General features: G+C 49.2%; 1 protein-coding gene across 1 annotated transcript in view; it reads left to right on the top strand.

The window, feature by feature from the left end:
- Positions 1 to 25,398, top strand: part of nog1 (noggin 1) — an 87,986-nt gene that overhangs the window by 60,236 nt on the left and 2,352 nt on the right. The window lies entirely within an intron of this gene.

Below are 25,398 nucleotides of genomic sequence, written 5' to 3'. Positions count from 1 at the left end.
GCCTCTAACTCGGCTGTTGACGCTCCGTCTGTCTGTCTGCTGAGTTCCTGTGAGTCACTGACACTTTGATGGCTTCACCTTGAGGCGGGACGGTGCGTGATGTACCTGACACGAGCCAGACGCGCGCGTAGATCTCCTGCTCCCGTGTCTCGGGGGGGTCTGCGCAGCGTTCAGAACCTTCATTGATTTTCAGAAAGACCCTCAATGGAAGCGTGGCTCCACGCCCCCCGCGCGGAGGATCATGCTCGCCGCTCTCGCGCAGCAGACGTTATCATCTCGTTGTGACGTAATCTTATCAGCGGGCATCAGATTGCCAGACAGGCCAACTCTTCAAATGTGTCCTTGATTGTGTGCGTCCTTGGCGGGGGTTCAAGGGAGCCGTCTAATCTTTATGGAGATAAGGGCTCGCGCTCATCAGCTCTCATTCTCCTCATTCATATTCATCGCGCCTCTCTTATTAACTCCGGCCGCGCGCCGTCCACCGTCAGCAGGATTCGGTGGAGTGTTTTGGACTCCGAGGCTCGCGAGGCTCACATCTCCGCCATGAGAACTTCATCAAACACGCACTTCCCGGCCCGGAGGGGAGCGCAAACTTCATCTGACCCTCTTAATCTGGCACCAAAGCTCTCCGGGGCCTCCGGCCCCCCCTGCTGTACAAACACAAGCGCTGCAGCTGTGGGCTGGGGCCCACGGGTGGGTTGGGGAATATTTTCATGTTATAAACCCACTTTATAGAAAGTGGATGGTAGCAATCTGTTCAAAGACCTATGAGAATGATTACTGGTGCCGTGGTCACCTTCAGAACGCACGAACCGGAAGTGCTCATTGATCTTCAGAGGAGAACGAGCAGAATGGGAGTGCTGCGCCCCGGAAGCTTGTAACTTTTCTTCTGGCCTGGACGTCTTTGTAACCCAGCATCACAAACCTGTTAAGCCGCTGGACTCTGGTGCTTCTACCCCTGGTCAGCTGCAACGCTCCCCAGGAGAGAAGCCACTGTGTTGGATAAAGGTTTTCAACTCGTCTTCTCTAAAACTTGGAACGCCATGTTGGCGAGCTAGCAGCTAACGGTGTGTGTTTGGTGTTGAGAAGAGGGAAAAAAGAATCTTAAACTTTAAAGCTGCTCACAGTCGGGTAATAATTCTCCTTCAAGTCCTCACTAAGAGCGCCTCCTGCCCGTGAGCACCTGACCCCAGGTGGGTGTGAATCCCAGGACCTCCTGCTTCGCCTCGACCTCCTCCGTGTTCTCCTTTGAATCGTCTCCTCTGCCCGTCTGAACGAAGTTAAAAGCCTGTCGACCGCTGCAGAACTCCTTCTGTTGACCCTGAATGTTTCCGCTGAACATCAGAGGCCGACCCAGAATGTCGACACATGACAGTCACTTTTAGGACATTGACTTCCTTCTCATCTCCACTCGGTGACATTTGGCACGTTGTGATCCACCCTGACGGGTCCACCGGCTCCAGCAGGCCCCTCGGGGGGGCACGTCTTATCAGGGAGACACCAGCGAGGGGAACGGATGCTGAGGCGCCGCTGCAGCAGAATAATGACCGTTTCTGCTCAGAGGAGACTCTTTCACACCTGTCAGCCAGTGCGTGTGCGTGTGCGTGTGTGTGTGTGTGTGTGATAGTACCGGCTAGTTTGGTCCACACATGATGAGAGGAAGCTGCACGCGACTTCACCGCCATGTGAACGTACAGTAAATGTTGGCGTTAACACTTTCTTCACGCTTCAGTGTTGATTTTATGATTTAAATGAGTGCCTTTTGGTCACGCCAGTGTTTGTCTGGTGTGAATGGACGTTTATCTCACAACAGTGAAACGAACGAGTAACAATGGCAGCATCTGCAGCTGTATGAGGTATCTAAAGGTGCCAGCGGTGCAGTGCTGCGGTCCATCACTACCCTAAGAACACATTTCTGATCAGACGATAAGTAAAGAAGGGAATGTGCCAGTGGTGACTTGCTGAATGCATCTTGTGGTACTGAAATGCCTGCAGTACCCTCAGACCCCACCAGGGGGCAGCCCCCAGTCTAGGGCACTATCGACTGTTTCAGAACTTTAGTCATTTTGACAAATAGGAACCAAATTGAAATTGACCCAAAGAATTCAATGGTGGGATTTTTGATAAAACAGAGTTTTGTTGTGGTATTTTACTGAGAAGCAATTTGATTGTTCTCTTCTTACAAAGTAATAAAACATCAGAAACAAGGAATTTACGAGTAGCAGCACTTGGAAACGGCACTAAAATAACATTTATAAAAGGAATCAAATAAGTGGCCACCTAGGAGTGAATTAGCAGGCCATGGTTCTTCTGGTTCTGGTTCTCTTTCTTTAGCCCGGTTTGGCTTCACAGGGCAGGAATTCAAGCGGATCAGCAAGCGAACGTCAGTGTCATGTGACCTTCACCTTTGAGGACATTTGAGCAAATGCACTCGTGTGAGTGAGCCTCTGTTAGCCAGCTGGCGAATGCTCCACCGTTGTCCTCTGGCGAGAAGTTGGACTGTACAACACCAAGACAGCAGGAGCGAGAGAGTTTGTAAGTGGAGACAAAGAGCCTTTCGAAGACGAGCGACGTGACACAAGACCAGACAATAAAACCATTTCAAATTCAAGGAAGTGCAGGAGCCGAGTCTCCGCAGACCCATGCTGCACATGCTGTCCCATGTCCCTCCCCCCTGAACATGCAGAGACGTTATACTCTTAAGGTGACTTCAAACAAGCGTTTCAGTGCACACAGCCAACGTGTGACCTGTAGCCCGTATTAAGCGGCCATGATTCGCGCGGCCCCGTTCCCGTGTCTGTGTGCCGACTGAGGGAATGAGTAAGAGCTGGGAGCAGCGTGGAGGAGGATCAGGCTTGTGGAGGCAGCTCGGCTGATTTGCGGCTTCATTCCAGCGCGTGGGCCCTTTCAGGCTCTGTTGCCTGTAACAGGTTGACTTGATAAACTCTGCTGCCGAGCCAGTCAGATGTGGCGTAGCGGAGGCGCCCTTCTCCTCGCTCCTTTCCCCTTGGCCTGGTGTCTCATTGTGACGCTGTGGGGCTCCGGTGCGCTGGCATTACACTTTCACACGCCAGTAATTGATTTCTTTAATTTGCTTCAAGAGAAACTGTTGTCAGCCAACCACGCAGCCATTTTTCAGGCCACTTTAATTAAATGCCAGGTCTTTAGGTGTGATATGAAATTCGTTTGGCTCCTCTGATCTTCTCCTCCTCAGACAATTCATTAACATTTTCCTTTCTGCCTTTATGTTCCCCACAAAGCTTCAAAACGGAGCTCATCAGTGACATTTTGCTTCCTGCGCCATACTTTCAATCATTTATTTAAGTGCATTTAAACTAGAGATTAAGTGCAGAGTGGCTGTTTCGCTTGAGATAGAGCTCGAGGAATCCCGGAGAATAAAAACAAGCCTCCAGTTGTGTCTTTTACTGAGGTCTATTATTCATTGTAACTGTTTCAGATTAACACCTGACTTAACGGCAGGGAATCCAACAACAGAATCACATCCGTGTTCCCCCCACCTTCGCAGGCTAACGGCTACACAAATACACATGCTAGGTTTCGTCCAGTTGGCCTCCCCAGCCCGAGGCATCATTGGGTGTACGGTCCTGTGAGAATGACGGGTTTAATCGGGTCAGATCTCTTTCCAGTCACTTAGGTATGTGCGGTGGAAAGCAGCAGAACCATTTATTTGAGTGGTAAAAGCAGGGCAGCAGGCACACCTCCCTAATAATATCCTGCGCCTCCCCACTCACTCTGACTCAGAGATCTTCTGAAAGGCCCCTCTCCACTCAGAGTGGCCTTCCTCTCATGGAGATGAACAACAGCTGCCTCTTCCTGCCTCCCACCATACGTCAACACATCAGAACCACGCCGCCCGCCTGGCAGCCTTCAAACGCCAGAATGTATGAGACTCAGTAAACCCCAAAGACGAGCGCACTGCACTTCATATTACAACGATCGTTATCGACAAAGTATTTCTGGTGAGCTGCAGTGAGACTGAACCTGCAGATTTGGATTTGTGGTAGGAACTCAAGGAAATGCGCAAACGGAGGAGGAACGTTTGTTGATGTTTCCTTTTTGCAGATTGAAGTTGGTTTAGTTTGGTAATTGTTATGAAGACTCAGCAGCGAAGCAAAGCACAGAAGACAGGAAGAACGTTGGGGACAAAGAGGAATGTATTCAGGGGCTGGTTTTGATTTGACCTCATGAATTCATGGCTCTTCACTCAACTTGTCATCCTGCTACCAAAGCCCAACTCCTGTATCTCTGTCCTGGCTCATAGACGTCTGCTCAACGCTGCCCCTGGTGGCCTGGAGTGCATCACTTCTGTTGCGCTGGCTGACTTTGCAGCATTTCTACTCTGCGTGTGTTGTGGCGTGACCTATGCCGTAACCTTCACACTCACCTGTAGCGTAACGTCCGTGTCTCAGCAGCGCTCCTGTGTGTCTGGAGTTTTCTGCCAGTGTATTTTGTGTTTCGAAGCCTAATGAGGATCTGATCCCATCTGTGACTGCTGCAGCAACAGACACTGGGTGGGCGGACTCATGTATGCTGAACGCCACCTAATCATTATGTTTATTTTGTATTGTTTGTACAGAATATTAGCAGAGGGAAACCATCGTATTTCCTCTCCTTCAGCATAAGAAAAGTCATAAACAAACAAGAGAAGCTAGTGCGCTGTATGCATAGTCAATAGCAATGTGACACATTAGTAAATAGTAATTTTGTGGCCGCATTTATACTCTCACAAGTGAATTTGAGCCGCCGTCGCCGCCGCCACCAAAACAGACCAGATCGCAAACACGAGTTTGAGAGGAACTGGAGCTTCATGGCGCGTGCAGCGCCGGTGCTTCATCCCAGATGCATTTAAAGAAAAGGTTTCATCTGGAAATGGAGCGGGAGGCATTGTAAATGGGAACATTAAAAGGAATCCCACATCAATTTCCCATACCAAATGCTGCAGAACAGGAGTCATTCTGACAAAGTAGCCGTGTGATTATTTTTTATTTCCATTTGAAAGCAATTAGCTGAAAGGTCCTTCCCTTGAGTTGCTGTGGCAGAATGTGTGGAATGACTCAGGATAATTGCTGTGAAATGAACAGAGTGCCAAGTTGAGAGAAGCCCCACAACCACAAGGGTTCCCTCTCCATGGAAACGCCCTCTGCCTTTGTCGGTGCACCAGGAAATTAGGCAGCAAGTGATAACGGGGATTGAATGAGTAACAAATGCGGGGGGGGGGGGGGGGGGTATTTACTCCATTTCAAGCCATTACAGAAATTGAGTGTTTCCCCACGTCTCACGCTGTGCCCACTGAGTGCTGGATACAGGAGGAGGAGGGTCATTAAACATGGCAGCCGGTAGCGACGTGCTAGAGAAAGCAGGTTAACAAGTCGGTGTTCGCACCACCGATGGGCAGGACACGTATAATGAAGCTGGACGCCGTCAGCGGACGGCACCAACTGATGACACTGATGCCTGAAAGGAGGACAAGGTGTTAGACGAAAGACGAAGCCGAGCAACCGTTGGCAGCTCGTCTCGTGTCTTTGCCACGAGCTTCCTCCTCGGCTGCAGCTCTAATTGCTGCCTTGCTTGGAGGCATTTCTCCCTCTCGATGTCTTTCATGCCTCCCTTAATTACGTCAGCCGGAAAAGAACATGATTGTTATTGTCATTGCTCTCGTTAGTAATTAAGCAGCTATTGACTCCTTCCCTACATTCTGTCTGTTTGATTAGGCCTGAGGTCTGGAGATATGGATTAGGCTCGTACAATGTCGCAGGCGCTCCACGCTGCAGTCGTTCCTTATTGGCCTGGAGCCATGTGGCCCCACAGAGACTGACTGAGGAAGAGGAGGGTGGAGAAGAATCGGAGCCGCCGCTCTGGTGCTCCGTGGCGGCCGTATTCACCGTAGAAGTTTACAGCTGCGTCATTGCTGGGGACTAAATCACCAGCAGGCGAGTTAAAGAGCTGCTCAGCCAGAGGTGGCGAACGCCGGGAACAGTACACTGGCTTTGAACCGTTGACTTGCCTGAAAGGACCAAAGGGACTCACGTGCTCGCCGCTGGGGTGGGTCTTTGTGAAGCGCCTCATTCAAACTGTTCCCGGTCTCAAACTTTAACTCCAACAATCATGAAGCGTTAGTCTTGGCAGATGGTTTTAATTTAGTCTTGAGTCAAATCTTTTCCGATTTAGTCCTCTTGTTTGGGTAAGAACATTCTCTCCTGATTAGACCAAAGAATAAATGTGTTTGCCAGCGTGCTACAGTGGCAGTAACATGCTGGCTGGTGCAGTACTAGTACTAGGCTGATGCAGTATTATTAATAGGCCGGTATAGTGTCAGAACAGGGGAGTACATGACAGTTTTGGGTCTCGTCCCTCAATCAGCAGGTCAGTTTCTTTTTTCTGTTCTTTCCCTTGTTAATGGGGGAGGCCCACAAAGAGGATCAACCTCTGCTGCCACCTACTGGCTGGAGCTGAGCTGAACTACAATCAGCGTTCTCGTTCATGGTAGAAATAAATGTTGAACTGGCTAAACACAAAAGTCACAGCAGCGTCTCGTCCTCGTCCCCAGAGGTGCCCCTCCAGCCCAGCGGGTCACCCCGGTAGAACCTCAAGGATTCCCTCGCTTTGGCGAGGCGGTGGAGGAGGAAGAGGAGAATGATAGTCTGAGAATAGAAGAGCGAGTTCAATAATCGTGCAGGAGTGGCAAGGACCTGAAAGCAATTCCTGACTGAGAACTAATCCCCACTTTTTTGCGGGACGTTCAGAGAGTGCGATAAGCCCCGAGGTTAATGCAGAGGCGTCTCTCCTCTGTCCTCGGCGGTGACAGCCCCTGACAGGCGGACCCCCGCAGCACGCCTTGTTTATGTTAATGCGGCGGCCCGGGCCAGCTCCCACGCTGAGCAGCTCAGATAGAGACGTCACAGCCTCGTCAGAGTGGCGCTCATATCCTCTTGCCGGGCTACCGGGGATCTCTGTGAGGGGTTGGCGGTGGGGGAGTACTGGGGGTGAGGGGAAGGGGGTCCTGCTGGGACTCCCGCCCACCTCATCATCCACGGATGGTTCATCTGCCTCTCGTTTGAACCACAAATGACATCTCGGGGAGAAAAGGAGAGCATTCTGGTTTTAATATATGCGCCATTGAAAATGTGCATTTTAATACTGCGTTTTATTTTGACAGTTACAATCAAAGCTAGCTTTGCCCCGCTAGTTCTGCCTTTATCTCCTATGCATATGTTGTGTTATTCATAAACCAGCACAAGTGGTTTACCAGCATGCAGGGAGCTTGGACCTCTGCAGGAAATAATACAGGGTCTGTTCAGCTGGGGACACTGCAGTCTGCTGTTTGTAACATCAACATTTACACAATCGAATGTAGACGGAGGTCAGTATGATGTCACATGACGTTGACCTTCCTGTAGAACGTTGCTCCGGGGTTGCAGGTTCGTCAGGTATCTGGACATGCGGCAGTTTTGCTGGTATCCAGGGACACAAAAAGACTCTTGTGCTAAAGGTTGTGAATGAATCTGATTTTAAGAGTTGAAAACAAGACAAAAGTTCCAGAAAATGCACAGCAGAAGAGAAGGACTGAGCCGGTCCAGAGAGAACCTGTAGAGTCTGGATCAGAACCAGGCCGTGCTTAGGTTCTTCACCAGCGAAAGACAAATTCTGCCAGCATATCAGTACAATTTAAAGTTGAAGTTAGCCAACACTGGCTGTCGTAAAGATTCTCCACCTGACCAGAACTGGGAGCGGGCCACGCTCCGCTCTGATGAACAGCCGTGCTTCTGTGGCCCCTCCCCTCCCGACTTGTTTGTGTCAGTGTGATGTAGCGCTGACCCGCCGGGTTGGAGCGAGGTGGCGGACATTGAGACGGATGAAGGGTCACAAAGTGTGCTGAGACGCGTCTCCTCTGCGTCTCCTTCACCTCCGCTCCAGCCTTTCATTCTAATCTGATGATAATGATATTTGCTCAGGACGACCTCTGCTTGCACAGTGTAATTACCCCCCCCCCCCCCAGCTTCCTATGATCCAAGCTATTGGAAATCGATGGGCCATAAGAGGGCCCATCACAGCTTATTATTATCACCGCTCGCTTTTCGTTACAGCGCGATCATATTTAATATATCGCCGACTTTTTTTACTGCATGTTTTCTCCCTTTTTAACACTTTGAGGTAGCAGGTACAGTTGGACTGCATGTACTTTCAAAATAAAAGTAGTAGAACAAATCTCATGCTGCAGTACTGTAGGGAGCCCTAGAAGGGCATCAGAGAGGCAGAGAGAGAAATGCAGCCTGAGGCAACAGGAGAGAAACTGTTCCCTCAGGTTTGTTATTTTGAGGCCACAAGAAATAAGCTGCTCCATTTATTGACTCATGAGGCCAGGAGGGGCGACTGGATTTGACTCATTTGTGTCCAAGGTTTGAGACCCTAAGATTTAACTTGTTCCCTCAAATTAATGAATTTGTAGCCACCAGATGTAAATACTGTCGTTATTGTAAGGCCACAAGATAATAAGGTAGATTATTTACTTCGATTAATTCGTGGGCAGAGGTTAAACATATATCTGCAAACATATGTTTTTCTCTCTGTGGCCACTCAGAGTCTCCGTATCGTTTCACGTTATTTTCCTCTGATCAAGTGAGACCCGCTCAGGCCCTCCTCTCCTGCTCGCTTGCTCAGCGTCTGTGGGTTTTCTTGAGTGTTACTTCGACGTGTCAGCAGCTCAGCAGCAGCCCTCACTCATACATGCACTCATGAGCCCGTCTACATCAGCCAGATGAGTCCGTGAGTACTGATCGGGACTTCAGAGCGGACGGCGTCGCCCGTCAGCTGACCCTGCCTCCGCCCTGCCTCCACGGAGACCCTTGCGGCCCTGCTGGCGTGACCGTCCTCCAGCGAGTTCCTCCCCAGACTGTCAAGTGAGCGTTGGGTCCACTGATCTGGACATTATTGCTGCTGCTTCAGCCTCATGAAACTTGTTATTTCAGGGTGACGCGGCGTCTTCGCTCTGACCTTGTTATTGTCAGGCTTGTCAAAGAGATAAGAGGATCACAGGTGAGATTTCATCAGCCAGGCCAAACCAGACTTAAGACAAACTTCCTGAGCTCAACGCCGAGCCTTCAATTAGACAGGGAACTTTTTATGGGAGCGGTTTTACAGACCTCGCAGGTGTGTGTTGTTTATGTTTTTCTTTAGATGAGGTCATGCGGCGTGTGTCATTCTCCTGCAGGTTCCTTTAGCAGCAATTTCCTCTTATTGACCCTTGTAAAGTGCCGGCTCTGTAAACATGGAGGGCTGTCATGTTTTTATGAGCTAAAGGAACCTAATAACACCACAATCAGCATTTATTTGAAGAGGGGGCATTCATGGGTCTCACAAAGAAATCCAACGTGAAACACGTCTGCAGATGCTCAGGAGACCCTTTAACCTCCACTAACAGCCATGCTATCTAAAGGTCACGGAGGCACGCCGGGTTTTTTGGTTGAGGCAAACATGTGAGACAGAAATATGGAGAGGATTAAAGCTGAAGGGTCAAAGGATGAAGGAGAGCAGTTTGAAGGAGGTCGCTGACGCCTCGCGCCGCCGCCACTGCTGGTGAAAATGTATTTTTAGCCCGGTACAGAAAAGGTGACAAAGGAGGAGAAGAGGAAGTGATCAATATGTTTGTGCAAAGGGCAGAGGACCGGCGAGGTACCAGAGTGGAAGTCATGGCTGAGGCGGTCCTCGGGGGCCGGGCTAACGTGGAGGAACAACAAACGAGGAGGTGGTCTGGATGAGCCGAGGCTGCGCTGGGAGCGAGGAGGCGTCTCAGCTGACGGGAAATGTTGATGTGCAAACAAGGGATTTGAACACTGGAGCGGCGTGGTTCTGACGGGCCGCGTTTACACTCTGCAGCCCACTGTTATTCTGGGTTATTCAGACTAGTAATCTGTTTATAATCCTGGTTACATGAAGGGTGGAACTAAAGTTTGCTGCTGTCGTTTCCCTCCTGTCCTCTTTAGGGACGACACATTAAAGTGATGTGTTCAAGAGCAGCCGGCATGTTGTTCTGCTGCCCCCTGACTTCATTACGACATGGTTTGTGTATTTAGTATAGTAGTAATACTGCAGTATTAGAGTGTAACCCTGGAGTATTGGAAGAGGAGCAGGACTGAGGACAGTTTTCAGTCTGTGGGTGTTTTCAGATGTAAAACTTCATCTTTACTGTTGACGTGCATCGTGTCCCCGTCCAGCCTGCTTGATCCTGACGTGGCGTTGGACCGTCTCCCTCTCCCCCATCCCTGTCCCCCCCCTCTATAACTCTTTCTCCTTCTTTCTCTCTATCACTCTCTACATGTATCTCTCTCCTCCTCCCCCCCCTCTCTGTTTCTCTCTCTCTCCCTTTCTCTGCCCCCCTCACCATCACCCGCACATCTGACTTCTCCACTAACCTCACACACGCCTCATGCGTGGTTGATATATACTAGCATCCTTTGCTATTTGTGTGTGTGTGTGTGTGTGTGTGTGTGTGCGTGTCTGTGCTCCTCTGTGTGTGTGTGTCTGTGCTCCTCTGTGTGTGTGCGTGTCTGTGCTCCTCTGTGTGTGTGTGTCTGTGCTCCTCTGTGTGTGTTTGTCTGCGCGTGTGCGTGTGTTTGTGCGTGTGTGTGTGTGTGTGCTCCTCTGTGTGTGTGCGTGTGCATGTCTGTGCTCCTCTGTGTGTGTGTCTGTGCTCCTCTGTGTGTGTGTGCGTGTCTGTGCTCCTCTGTGTGTGTGTGTCTGCGCGTCTGTGCGTGTGCGTGTGCGTGTGTGTATTCATCTTGGCTGGTTAAATGATTTCTTGAGGGCCGATAGAGCGGCCATTTCATTTTGGCACCTAATATCAACCAGGTCACTCTGTGCCCTGGTTGATCCTCTTTGATGTGGTCGGTGGACTTGCCAAGCCCCCCCCACAGGTGCCAATCATTAAAAACAACCCCCCCCCCCCACCCCCTCAGAGCCCTGACCAGGCCCCCGAAGGTTCGCCATGACTTCAGTGTAGAAGAAGAGGAGAGTTTAATCTGCCTCCTGTCCTGGCAGACGGGCTGGACCCTTTGACCCCAGCTGAGCCCCCCCCCCCCCCCCCCCCCCCTCCAACTGTTCGTCAGACAGAAATCCTGTATGTTTCCTCTGTCAGGTTCCTCACATTGTTCCTGTGTAGAACCCAGCAGCTGCCTTGCTCAAGGGCAACACTGGCTAATGGCTTTGGAGGACAGCGTTCCCCTCACGCCATTCACATTTTCCCAGCTGGTTTGGTGAGTCAAGCAGCAGAAGGTCACCTGACAAAGGTTAGCAATTTCAGAAAGGTTAGAGGTCAAAGGTCAGCCTGGTTTCCAGATCCCATGCATCGCTGCTGGCGCATTATTTTCAGTTATTTGCCGACTCTGACTCTGCCCTTTTCTGAGATGAATTACTAGCGTCATTGTTCTCCCCGACGGCCCAGTTAGAGCGGACGTGGTGACACCCGGACAGAAATCAAATTAAAGGTGCGATCACGCTGGCAGAACCAGCACCGGCGGCAGAACCTGGATCTGAACAGAGAAACATTCCGCGGAGGTGACTGGTTTTCACGATGGAGGCTTTAACTTTTTAGATGGTAGAATGGCGTCCCTGTGTTTCCAGGAACTTCCTGTGGCTTCTGAACTGGATTTTTGATGATCAGAAAATCTCTCCCATCTTCGTGTTCGGTTGCATGGTGAGGATGAGGATGCGCACGCCCAGGAGTCTGGAACATCCCTTTTTTGTTCCATTTGTAATATTTAGTTTTTTAGTTCTGCAACAAACTTGGTCCCTGGTCTGTGGTTCTGGCTTTGGTGTTTTTACTGAGCAGCGGTTCACGGAATAAACGTTCTGGTTTTCTTTGATAACTAGAAATCCTGCGTTGCTGTTGTATGTCTCAGCGACGTGACTGTGAGGGCGACCTTTGACCCTCCAGTCTCGGTGAACATTTGTGACAGAATCGCTCACTCCGGTGTGAGCGTGAGTGTTCACGTTGTCCTCAGATGTGCGATATAATTTGAAGTACTTGTGTCTACGAGCTTCGCTGGTCCTCCGCTGCGTTTGCTGTCCGGTTTGATGAGTGAAGCCCCGGAGCGTCACACCTTTAATCACTGCAGTCGTTCACCGGAGGTCCTCCTTCCTTCTGAGTTATTCTGGGTTCTCCTCGCACTGGTCCACGCTCAGCGGTGGCTCGAGCCACTGAAGATGTGGTAGGAACTCGTGTTTTAGCTCTAATCTGTAATTGCATCCAGTGGAGGAGGAACCGCCGGTGTGACGCGACCAGTGAGCGGCAGCGGCGGCGTGCAGCCACAGAGAGATGGAGAGATGGAGCAGGAGCAGCAAACAGATAAAGATGACTAAAAAAAATAGAAAAGCAAACGGACTGACTTTGGTAAGAGGTCACTTTTGAAAGTCCTCCCAAGTGATTGCTCCAAAGTACCATTTTTTCAGTGCTCAGGACACCCCAGAGATGTGAAGTGTAAGGTTATAGTATGGCCCAGTGCTCTATATTAATGGTGACTTTGGCTCACCTAATACAGATTCTCAGGGTTATAGCCCCCGGGTGCCTGCTGAGCAGAATGTGAATGCAAAGAGAGGCCGTCCCTCTCCCCATCCCCTCCCCGGTCACCAGGGCCCCACCAGCCCTCGCTCAAGGTTACAGCCCCGCAGCCTGCCAGCGATGAAGCCATCAGTGCTGATTTTAAATGATGCCCTGCACTCAGTGCGTTCCCTGTCCTTTCACTTTTCCTTTAAACTCTTCATTATCTCCTTTTCAAGTTGATACGCACGATCAGAGGAGCCGCTGAATGGGAAGGAAGCGTTTCTTCTCCAGTCGGTCACCAGACCTCCTGCCGGGAGCAGGAAAGGGGAGGTCAGGATCAAGAGTCTGCCTCTCAAGCCCTCAGCCTTGTATTTTGGGATGTGTTTCAGTGGGAGGCCGACCGGCTGCGTATAAATAATGCCGTATGTTAAAATGCAGCCTGGAAACACGCCGTGTGTACGTTTTGCAGAGAAACTGCTCCGATTACTCATCCTATCCTGTAATTATATCGTTAGATATCCTGCAGGAAAGAGCTCCCCGCTACGTCTGTCAAACGAGAGCTCCAACCTTTTTTGTGTTACTCCCCCCTCATTGCTCATGTAGATTCCACTAATGCTTACTTGACGAGTAAAAATGTTATTCTAATGATGGTCGAGGGAGCAGGCTTTTGCAGGTAGTTGTTATGGAAACTGCAGCTGCAGCTTAACTGTACGATAAGCCTCGTCCCCCCCCCCCACCCCCACTCCCACCCCACCTTCTCTTCCTTTTCGATCTGGTGAACGCAGCATGCCAGAGTCGTTAATGGAGTACAAACGGTTGAGGACAGAGCCGAGACATGTTGCTGTCCACGAGTCGCGACCTGGCTCACTGAGCCGCTTTCTTCCCTTAAAATGATCGACATGGACGGCACCTTTATATTTCTAAGAATTGTAAATGATTCAAATCAAAATCTTGTTTTATGGTTGTCCATCAGTGCTCATTGTGACCCTCATTGCAGGGGGTGGGGGTCCATGTCACCGTCTCCAGCAGAGAGGGAAGGACGTTTCTGGGGTGTTGTGGTGAGTTCAGGTCTCACCTTCATTTGAAAAAAAGAAGTCATTTCACACTTCAGCGTGATTTTGATTCTAAATGTTGAAGTGTCGGTGTCTCCCCCTCCCCCTCCGTCTCCCCCTCCTCTCGTGTGTTTGAAGCCGACTGAACCTCCAGCAGCTCGGCAGCGTTTTGGATTCTGAACATTCATTCAGTGTTTTTGTTTAATACGAATCATGTGAGAGAGTCATGATCTCAGCTGTTACCAAGTTAACGATCACCAGACATGTCGGTTAACTGACGGTTGACGAATCATCGGTCTTTTCCCTGCGATGCACTAGAGGGCACTACTGTGTACCAGAATGCTGCACGCCGGGTCCAAAAACTAGCAAAGAAGAAGCTCCAGGAGCCGCAGCAGGCGGCCGGATGCTGTGGTTCTCCAGGCGGAGGAGGAGGAGGAGCTCCGGGGGGCCGGCATCGCTTATAAAATACAAATTTACAAAAAGGAAAAAATCTGGTTTTCTCAGGTTTTTTTGTCTAAAAATGATGAACCAAGCCTCATTCAAATACTGATAAAAGGAGAATGAAGGAGTTTTCTTTTATGATAAGAGAGACGCCCTTCCCTCTCACAGCTTCAGTTTTGGTCTGGAAAGTTTAATGAAAACATTCAGAAACGCTGGCAGGGAAAGAGTTGGCGTGTCCTTCCTGGAAAAACTTTTGCAACAAGAATTAGACCTTCTATCAATAAAGTTCTAATAATAATAATAATAATTGTTATTGTTATTATTATTATCATGACTATTTGGAGGCTGACAGTTTAGAGTCCAGTCTATAACTGTAGGAAGGGGATTTTAGGGCGGGGCTTCTGCTCCAGACGTCGTCTCATTGACACTTGACGGATGTTTGCAGCGTTGGTGTCAAGATGGCGGCCGAAACAGATGGTTATTCCGGTGCTTTTGCCACCGTCTGCATCAAGGGGTGATTGAGCCATGGAACCAGACGATTCTAGAGGGGAATTTGATGAATCTGTTTTTTCTCTCTCTGACTTTGCTATTGATTAAATAAACACGTTTCAATGAATAGACACGTTATCAGAAGGCCCCGCCCCCACCTTGGCGGCAGGGATCGGATCCTCATTTAGACGTCCAAACACTGGCGCTTCAGTTAACGTGAAGCTTTGATGGAAGAGCAGCTCAGGGAGTGAGACCTCTCATTCCTGGAGCGGCTTGGATGAATGTTTCACTCAGACAGACTGAGGAATTTCTGCAGAGACTGAAGGTCAAACTCCTGTGAGTCGAAGGTTCGGGGGTCGTTTCTCTCTGCACGTGACCCGACGGGGGCTGGACGCTCAGGGGGCGGCTGGCTTCCATCGAGACTCAACTTCCAGAATTTTCAGCTGGTGATGTCAGTGATGATCTGAGAGTAAACCCAGCTAAAATAGCGCAGTGACCTCATTATTGTTTCCATAGTTACAGAACGGCAGGGTTACAGTTCCTATCTATAGCGGCATTCACTTCACACAAAATACTGCATCATTGTCACAGATGACAGTCGCGGATGTAACGCCTGGTGTTAATCTGCTCGCTGTTGAAGTGCTGCTGCAGATTCTCCAGCGCCAGGCTCCAAGTCCCAAACCGGGATCAGGTCCTCGCCTGTGAAGGCGCAGTTCCGTGGTGAATGCCGGAGTTTGTGTCTGGTTTATTAAGGATTATTATCATGTAAATACCAGCAACACTCCCATCGCTGCGGCCCACCCACCTCTCCTGCCGCCTGTGCCAGAGAAAGCACCACACACTTAACTGAACCAGCTGGCTTCGTCAGGCAGGCGTCCAAAAACACGCATCTATATTTACGAGGTTATATCACCGTACGTGTGTCAACATAAATAAAATTAAACTCAAGTAATAATGGAAGACTCTGGTGTCTCTCAGGCCTACCAAGCTCCTACATGGAACAGTTCTATTCCTGGCAGTGATATTGAAGTTGTTTCTCAGGCCTGCTCACATTTGGGTACGACGCTGACTCACCATGATGATGGAGGAAAGGGCCAGCAGGGGGCGTGTCACTAGAACCGAGCCCGGCTTCAGCGGCACCACCTCTAGTGGTTTAGACGCTGGCGTGCGGCACTGGTTAACACTTGAAAGACTTGCACAGTGCAGCTAGGAAGAGTACAACTAACACCGTGGTGTGTGTGTGTGTGTGTGTGTGTGTGTGTGTGTGTGTGTGTGTGTGTGTGTGTGTGTGTGTGTGTGTGTGTGTGTTTAAGACAGCAATGCCAGGAAGTCAGAAGTGTCTCGGCGCTACTAATGTCAAGACTTTAAGGGCTGATAGAAATGTTGAAGTCATTTCTGAAGTGTCTTGGCACTCAGCAGGAGTGTTCGGTCAGTGCTACATTAAACCGCCGTAGTTTTACATTTCTGTCCCAAGTCTGGTACCTGAGAATAAATGAGTGTGATGTCAGTGCTGCTAACAAAGCTGTCACTTCCGGTCCCATTAGGACGAGGTTGGTGGGTCTGTTACTCAGGCGGGAGTTCACCGCGTCCGTTCTAGGAAATCACACGGTGATGTTCTCAAGTGACAATCAGTGAAAACAGAGAATTCTGCTAATCTGCGGAAAGTTATCTTCCGTGAATGTAAACAGAATCACAGCCAGCGGAACCAGTTTGATACCGGCGGTGCGGCAGCACGCCGCTGAGCCTGTGATTGGCCATGTGAGCGAGCATCTTAGAGACGCTCCAACACGCCAGGCGGAACATGCACACAGGTGCTCGTGAATATTCATCGGCCCTCACCGATTCTAATCACCGTCAATATGTGTGCACTTTGCAACTGTCATCTACTCAGAAAACAAAATATGCCCCCCGCACCCGACCCCCCCGCCGTCTAACTGCTTATGAAAATGCAGGTAGAACGTGGAGCGTTGCCTCTTTATTTAACTGCGGTCTGCACCGAGCCTGAGTGATGGACTTGTTTGGAGGCGATGAGGAGGCGATTGCTGCCGAGGCCTCCGGTGGTCGTGAGTCTGTGTGTTTGTTGAATGTTCAGTTTCACAGCACAAAGCCAACATGGCACTTTTCCTGGAGGCACCGAGGCGTGTCAGTGATGCGAGAACAACACCTGCGGTTTCTTGAGTAATAACTTCAGTTTTTCGTCTCCCGGTGCAACTTCACAAGTGCTGAGTTCATTTTTCACCCCAGGTCACTTTATGAAGATTTAGGTTTACCTCCAGAATGTAGCGTCAGTCCTCTGAGCGCCACGCCTCCTCTGTCCTACGGTCCTGTGATACTCAGTCATGTGACAACATTCACAACCGTACAGTGAGGAACGTTTGAAGATCTGACAGGATCCGGCTGTAATTTCACTCTAAAAACGTGAAAGATCTGAGCAAATTCTGTTCATTGGCGTTCCCTTTTAATGTGATCAATCTATGACGCTTCAGTTTGACTCAACAAGATGGCTGCTGCACACTAAAGTTCTAACAAACTTCATGTTTTTCCTCACAAATACTGAGTAAAGTTGAACCGACATAAATTTTCACGTCTATTTCTCCTTTGCTGCCTTGGTTCAGAATCATCTGATGATGCTTCCTGTCACTTCATTCAGGTAGCATCATCTGAGTGAACAGATGGAGGGCCAGAGTTGGTGGCGACACCTGGTGGGGAGCCTGCAGAAGACTGGGAGGACTTGACACGAATCACAGATGCTTCAAGAAGATTTTGAGACAAATTTAAAACCAAATCCCTCTGCTGCAGGTTCGACCCCAGCAGTTCATGTGTGTGGGGTAACAGTCGCCAGATCAGTTCTTCATTAGAAGGCGATCCGATGGAGCGGCACTCTCTCGGTCCACAGAGGACGTTTACTTGGAGGGATCTGGAGCTTTAGTCCAAATCAGCAGCCTCAAACGGTGTCCTACAACCATCTGGCACGAGCCGAGCCCTCCGGACCCTGCCGAGGACCGCGAGGTCCAAGCCAGCGCCATCGCCAGGCCCGACTGAGTCATTTTATACTCTGTCATCACTCTTATCACAATTTTACCCGCTCTTTCACTCCATCGTGATTGGTCACTCCTCTCTGGAACACGTCCGCACCCCGGAGGCTTTATCTGTGATTCCTTATCGCTCTGCCTCTCTTTCTCCCCTGCACCTCTCCGTCGTCTGTTCCATTTGTCTCGTGCTCTGTCATATTTGTCCTTCTCTATCTCCTGTAATAGAGTTGGAATTATATGTTGAAAGTAAATAGCGTAGGGGTAAAATAGATGTAGGTTTCAGGCGGGCCCCTCCAGGAGCACACATTCGCCGCTCCTGACTTAATTATATTAATCTTTCTTGGGTACATTTTGTCATATTGTCTGGTTTTACTCTGTAATCACAGGGATGAGCGTATCACTGCAGTATATCAGTGGAGATAACCGGACTTTACACTTTGCACAGTGTCATCTAGACTTGACACTAATTATGATATTTTCAAAGTCAGTCAGATTCACAGCAGAAGCACATTCATGCGGACTCCATTTAAATTCCTAATTGTGCCTCACTGTTAAAAGTAGAAAGTCTGGGAATTTGGTGTATCGCCTCAGGAGCTGTTTGCCCTTGGCCATTCTTTCATCTTCAGATTTAATAGCACCAGTCAAACAGTGTTTGGTAAATTTGACTGGGAGACATCAAGTAGCCGGAGTTCCTTGTGCTAATATTGACCTGAAGGAGGAGTGGGTGAAAGGGACCTTGAGGGACATGAGGATCCCTCAGAGAAGGAACAAGGACGGAACGCCACAGTTAGAGGACGAGTGCGTCTGATGTGTGTCTTTCTTGCCTTGAAAGTCATATTCTAGACTTTATTGGCACAAGGAGGACTAAAAGACTCAGAATAAACAGTTCTGCTCCTAAAGTACCGCATTTCTTAGATTGAAGACGTCTTGTTCTTCAATGAAAGGTTGAAGACACAACGTTAAAGTTCTTGTGGGTCATAATTCCATATACGTAATCATCCCCAAGATTCATCCAGCAAATTCTCACAACACTCAATAGGCTCAAAATCCATCAGTAAATACCAGACTGGTGGATGTCATGTGACCCTGGTGTAGTTCCTTTGTACGCTAATGTTAGCTTAGCACTGCTACCTTAGCATCCAGGCTTCCAGCATCATCAGAGGGTTCATTAGTGAAGATGATCTTGATGAACTGAATCTGGAAGATCATCAACTTCTGTTCACCAGAGCTGATTTACTGGTTCAATCACCACAATCACATGGAGCGATCCTATTGGCTGCTGGGAGGAACCAGGAGATTACCACTTCCTGGTGGTGGAGGAACCAGGAGATGACCACTTCCTGTTGGTGGAGGAACCAGGAGATGACCACTTCCTGTTGGTGGGGGAACCAGGAGATGACCACTTCCTGTTGGTGGAGGAACCAGGAGATGACCACTTCCTGTTGGTGGGGGAACCAGGAGATGACCACTTCCTGTTGGTGGAGGCACCAGTCCCTCCATGTTCTCCCTCTTCTCCTGTTGAGGGTGGTGGGGGTGGAGCCTATCCCAGCAGCCTTCCCCCTGGACAGGTCACCAGTCCATGGCAGGGCCAACACATAGAGACAGACAACCATTGGCTCTCCCAGCCACGCCTACGGTCAATTTAGAGTCTGGATTAACCTGGTCCCTCTTGATGTCTTTGGACTGTGGAGGAAGCTGGAGTACCAGAGAGAACCCAGCAGGAACAGGGAGAACATGGAGACTCACCCAGAAAGACCCCGTGCTGCAGCCGGGGCTCCACCCACAACACCTTCTTGATGGGGGCCACAGGGAGGACCACTGCTCCACCCACAACCTTCTTGCTGGGGGGCCACAGTGAGGACCACTGCTCCACCCACAACCTTCTTGCTGGGGGCCACCGTGAGCACCACTGCTCCACCGGGCTGGCCCGATCATCAAATCTTTCGCCATTCTAAACATAACAGAACAAACAGGGTTTTAAGATATTTTTAAGTTTTAAAGTCTTTTTATGAGTGTAAACTCATCCTGGAGACCGCGAGGTGTTTGCTTGAGGCTGGACATCAACCTGGTTTCGTGCGACGGCTTGATAACGGCGTGCTGGTTGGACAAACGGAATAAATCTGCAGCTGTTTGGTCTTGAACATGTTAATTCTCTGCAATTCAGCTTAAAGCAGCATTTTTAAATTGCTGTTTCTTTCAGAATAAATGCGCTGGTTTGTGTTGGATTTCGTGGCTTCTCGTCCCTGAATGTGTGCTCTTGACTTTTAATGGCACATTAGTAGCACCTGGCTTTCCTGCGACGGCACTCTGGTTGTTTCTGCAACACGTTCTCTGGCCCCAAATTGACTTTGGATGACAATTCTAACTGAAAATATGATGTTATTCCCTTTGATCTGAATATATTTTAGCAACTGCTTCCCTGCTTTTAGTGAAGCAGTTTTTGTTACAGATCTAAAGACCGTCATTTCCCTGTTAATCTGTCAATCTCGGCCAAAATGCCTTATTGTTATTTCCACCACTTCTCTAATGGAACAGTGTTATCAAGGCTCTGTTTTTATGAGATAATGGCGGACGACGGTGTTCAGGGTCCAGCTGATGTCAGATTACCACCAGAAACTGTAAATAAAAGCCCTGGCAGCTGCGTACAACACTGTGTCATATCAAAATTATCAAGCTATTACCGTCTAAATCCAATACATGGCCTTCTTGTGTGCAATCACCATCACCTCCTCCATAAATAAAGCATTGTACAAGAAAAGACTTGTCCAGTCTCCAGCCAGTGCCAATCCATTTCTTCCCAGAGGCGAGTCACAGCTTACACCGTCTTATGCTCCGTGTTGTCATTCTCAGCACATTTCATAATGGATGAACATATTTCCGTCGTATACAGGAAAGCGCTGATAATGAGAGTTATCGTTCTTTAGAATTTGCACCACTGATGATAATGGACTTCATTATGTCCCTCTTCCAGTAAGCTGTCACCCTGAACAAATTTAAATTAGCCAGCCCAGAACAGATCTTATGCTGAGATTATTTCCATTCAAGGCGCCATTTGGAGCTGTTTTGATTCCCTTTAATACGAGACTTTTCACTCCAGCAGGCAGCAGCCCTGTTTATGTGACTGTCACAACATTATAAATTACTGGCAGCGTTCTCAGCAATGACAAGAGGGTAAGGGAGTCACCTCGAGGCGGCCGTGGCGAAGAGAAGGCTGCTGGCTCCAAACAGGGCAAGGTGGGGTCTTGGTCACGGGACCCTGGGGGAACCACGTGGTGGAAACCATACTGCGACTCATTCGATAAAGTTAATTAATGATATTTTATACATAATGAGGGTTGGTCTCCCATGTGGTCCACTTGCAGGTTGAGTTCATGGAGAGGCAGCAGTTTTGCTGTGACTGCAGGGACGAGTCCAAACAAAACAAAACAATGCGCGCACCAGGTCGGGTTGTGCTGAGGTCACTTCGACTTTGACTCTTTCAAACAAACATAAGCTGCTAATGGATCATCGTGGAATCACCTTCCTGTGGTGGTGGGGTTGGCGTGTCCCTGTGATCGCCCGCGCGGTCCAAGGTGAGGGTTTGAGCTTGGATCGGTTAGAAACGCCGACCCTCGGGGAGGGAGATGGCGGCGAGTGTGTGCTGCTCGGAGCCTGAAACACAGAACATCAGTTCTCACCGTTGACAACATACAGTTGTGAATGTATAAAACAGCTGAACGTGTTAGAACTTGGTGGGACTCCTGTTCTCCTACGATGCCACTGAGGGACCCAAATGCAGTATCAGGCTAAACAATAAAACCGTTCTTGTTTTGTTTGAAGTTGTCGCGTTCAGACACCAAAATCCAAAGATCTGATCCCAGCGGCAGCAGGACACGGAGGCACTGGGATCATGTGCTGGTGTTTTGATTTGAGCAGCAGCAGAAAAGATTTGTTTCATTTTCAGAAGTTGATCTGACAACATTTGAACATCTGAAACTGTTGGAAGTTTAATTCCTCACCCACATTCGTCAGCGGCGCTAACGAGAAGTAGCGTTCATTCGTGCACGCAACTGCAACTGGATGATGTAAGTAAACGCCGACCAACATCCACGAGCTCCTCCCCAGCTTCACTCACAGGAAGCGTGTAAACGTGCAGAAACCAGTCAGACACCCACTTGCTACTTGGTCTAAGACTTGGTGGAGGTTCAGCAAAACACTCGCAGAAACCCTGCTGTCACCAACGAGTTCATCAACCCCGGACCTGTTCTCATGTGAAGGAGGTTTTTAAAAAGATCTGTGAAGCATCGGCGCTGTGCTGTCGTTCTCAGCTAACTGGTGTTGGTGGTTAATTCCTGGCAGAAAAGAGAACACGTCCAGAAATAAATGGATTTGGATTTCGGCCCAATTAGTGAGAACATGAAAAGAAGCAGCTCATCAGGCGTCCGTGCTTCTCTGCAGCAGCCGTGCCTCCCCACATGTCCTCTTTCTCTGTTTGCGGGCCGAGTCAGTTGGTGCTTCCCATTCGCATGTTTTCAGCTGTATTGACTGATGGAGAAACTCCAGCCGTGGCTCCTGTGAAAGGTATAATAAACCAACCAGGGAGGCTGCAGCATCTGCATTAACACCTTGCAGGGGATTGTCTCCCAGGGCCAGGAGTCGAGGACAGTGTCTTCCCTTCACACCTTGTTACTCTTGTTTCCTCCCGCGACCTTTCTCTGCGGGAAAACACTCACCCCCTGAGACGGCAAGCCAATCAGTCCTCCTCATCCATTCGGCGCCACCCCTCCCAAGCCTCCCTCTTTGCCTCGTTCCCCTCTTCCTCTGCCCAAACACAACTGTCATTGACTCTTTGGCTGAGTGGTATCGTTGTCGCTGGCCCCCATCATTGTCCTCCACTCTGTCAGTCAGCGCTTTTCACGTTCAGATGATTATTGCTTTGAATCGTTCCAGCGGAAACTGATGTGACCTTGAAAAGAATGTCTGTGTCTTTCAGAGCTGAAAAGGAAGGAAAACGCCCTTTGAAAGTCTTGTCTTTCATGTCACTAATAGACAGGAAGCTTTCCGAATGACTTTTTTTTTTCTTTACCAGTCATTACAAAGATCAGGTCTGGCTTGAATGCACCAAGCCTTGGGAAGTGAAAATGGAGTTCTCCAGGTCCTCTGGCAAGGTTGCGTGGTTTGTCTTTGATGCTGCTGGCGTGATGCGGGGAGTTCTCCTTCACTTATCACACTTCATTTATCCAGACACACGAGTCACCTGGCACTGGGACACTGGGACACTGGGACACTGTTTAGCCTTCATGAAGCAATGACGCCAGGATGCCATCAAACACACTGTACTTCAAACTTCCAGCAGCCTGCACCAGGATGAGTGCTTGTCCAGGGCATCATTTTTCACCCTGCTTAATGGCATCAAGAAGCAGCTGTAGGTTTTGTCTTAATTTCACTCAGAGGCAGTGATACAAAGCTCAGAGTTTTCCTCTTTTACGGTCTTTTACATATAAATGTTGTGTACTTGATGGGCAGAAACTCTAAGTTCAACACCCGAGGGCTCCCAAAGTTGAAAAAAAACATATTTCTGTATGTTTCCAGGTTTCGTCCGTGTGACCCGTTCTCGTCGCTGCCTCATGCCTGGAACGCCTTCAGGAAATGACCTCAAATATGCCTCAAATGTCCACTGGGACTCAAGGACGGACTGGACAGATTTGTTAGGGTCAAAAGTCATGGTCACCTCACATGAACACAATATCTCAGGGACACCTTCAGCAAATGTCCTCAAACATCAGGAACTTGTTGGGGGTCAAAGGTCAAGGTCACTGGCGGGCAAACAGTGAGGAGGTGCAGAAAAATGACATGCTGCACTTGTGGTTATTCATATTGTGTCATTTCAGATGCTTTACACCTGCGACGTAGTGTCCGGATAAGAAACTCCTCCTCAGGAACCCATTAAAATATTTTCATCATGTTTAAGTAGTAACAATTGCAGTAGTGAGCTGATGTTCCTTCTTCAGTGCAGTATTTCTCCAAAAACTGCAAGAAAGAAGGTGAAAGAAGGTGTAGGAAACATGTAAATGGCAGAGAGGCAGTGGCGAGATGCTGCTGCCCTTATCCCTTCGCCCTTCTACCTTTACGAACAAACCATCCCAACCTGACCTCGGACGTCTGCGAGTCTCACACCATAGATGAGTTGCAAACTGCCGTGTGGCGAGTCAGAGCACAGAAAAACCCTGTTAATTGGTCCAGTCTGGCTGGCCCCTGTCAGACGAGGCCTTTCATGGCCTTTTCATGGGCTTCTCCTGGGAGAACTGAGGAGGCTGCCTGTAATGAGGCACCGTACCTGGATGCAGGGGGGGAATCAGGAGGGTCACTTGTGGGCAATTAGGGAGAAATAATGAGAGCTTTCTCTTTCTCTGCGTCTCTGTTTCTGCCCCGACTAGTTCTCCTGTTTCCTGTGAGGATGGTGGCTCATCAGGTACGGTTTTTTCTTCTTTTTTTGGGGGTGGGGGGACTCCATGAGAGGCAGATAGAAGCTTAACTGGAACTGCAAAAAGAAACCTTCAGTAAATATGCAGCAACCACCAACTCTGTCGCCATGGCGAAGCATCAGGTACTACAGCTACTGCAGTTCTCCCTTGTCACAGATCCACCATATTAAGGGTTCCCAAAATGGGGGGTCAGAACCCGCTGGGGGGTCAGTGGTAACAGGATGATCTCGGGGGTTGGGGTTGTAGTGTGGACCTTTATTTTGAGGTTCTGAGCGGACAGGTTCAGGTCTCCTGCTCTGTCTTGGTCGCGGTGCAAAGGTGCAGTTATCATTGCTGGTAAGTAGAGAGACAGAGTGAGGAGTAAACCCACAACCCCGAGTCTGCTTCGAACTACCCGCACTACTACAACGACTACTGTAAGTACACACGTGATGTAATCCAATCATAGGTTCCTGTGATGAGACGGACCTGTAATGTTGTCAGTCTACTAGTCTGGTACATCTGAAGGAACTGTTAAAAACGATCCCAGACATTTGGGGGGATTGTTTTTTGTCCATAGACGGTTTCTGTTTGCTCCGGGGGGGGGGGGGGGGGGGGGGGGGCTTGTGGCTGTATTTCTGCCCTCCTGCAGTACTGGAGTAGTACTGGAGCGGGTCTGGTTTGAGGAGAACCACCCTGGGTTTCTCCTTTAGGGTCCCAGATTGTGCAGCAGTTTGTCAAAGCCTCTGAAAATGAGGATTTATCCTCCATTTCTCTTCTTCACTTCATTAGAATGTTGTGAAAATAAGGCTCCCGTCGTCCACTAAGAGCATTAATCCTGACACTTGATGCTGTGAGTCTTCGCTCCAGGGATTCACTTGTGTACTGGAACTTAGCTTGTGTACAGGACCTAAATGAGACACTCCATCCAGGCTGGAATCAATTCATTATCTGGAGCTACTGTCGTCTTCGCTCCGGGGACAGTGTTTGCTACTGTAGCTCTTTCCTGGCTGCGGCTGTCTGGAGACCGGAGACGTCCGCGTCTCTCTGACAGGGACTGATGTGCCGCCTGCTCCCAGCAGCAACACCATCCAATATCCACTGCACTTAATAACCAAATAGCACCAAATCAAAATCCTGCCAGCCTGACAGGGTGAGACACCTCGCCTGAGAGCAGCAACCTATTTGCATGCTGAAAACATTTTTTAGGTGTTGAAGGGTGATCAATAACACTTGTGGGTGAGTCCCTTATGTGTGAAGTGGTCCACACGTCTTCCAGAACAATGGAGAGAAGTATTTGGATTGCAGTGCTTTAAGATTTGTTATTAGCTGTAAAGAACCATAAAAATTGATTAGGAATCTAATTGAAATTGTATGGGGCAGTG

Source organism: Aulostomus chinensis, chromosome 18 (assembly GCF_037954235.1).
Source record: "Aulostomus chinensis isolate RoL2024-O1b breed Wild chromosome 18, RoL_Achi_v1.0, whole genome shotgun sequence".
In the NCBI taxonomy this organism is placed as follows: Eukaryota; Metazoa; Chordata; class Actinopteri; order Syngnathiformes; family Aulostomidae; genus Aulostomus; species Aulostomus chinensis.
This window is presented reverse-complemented; position numbering and strand designations above follow the sequence as displayed.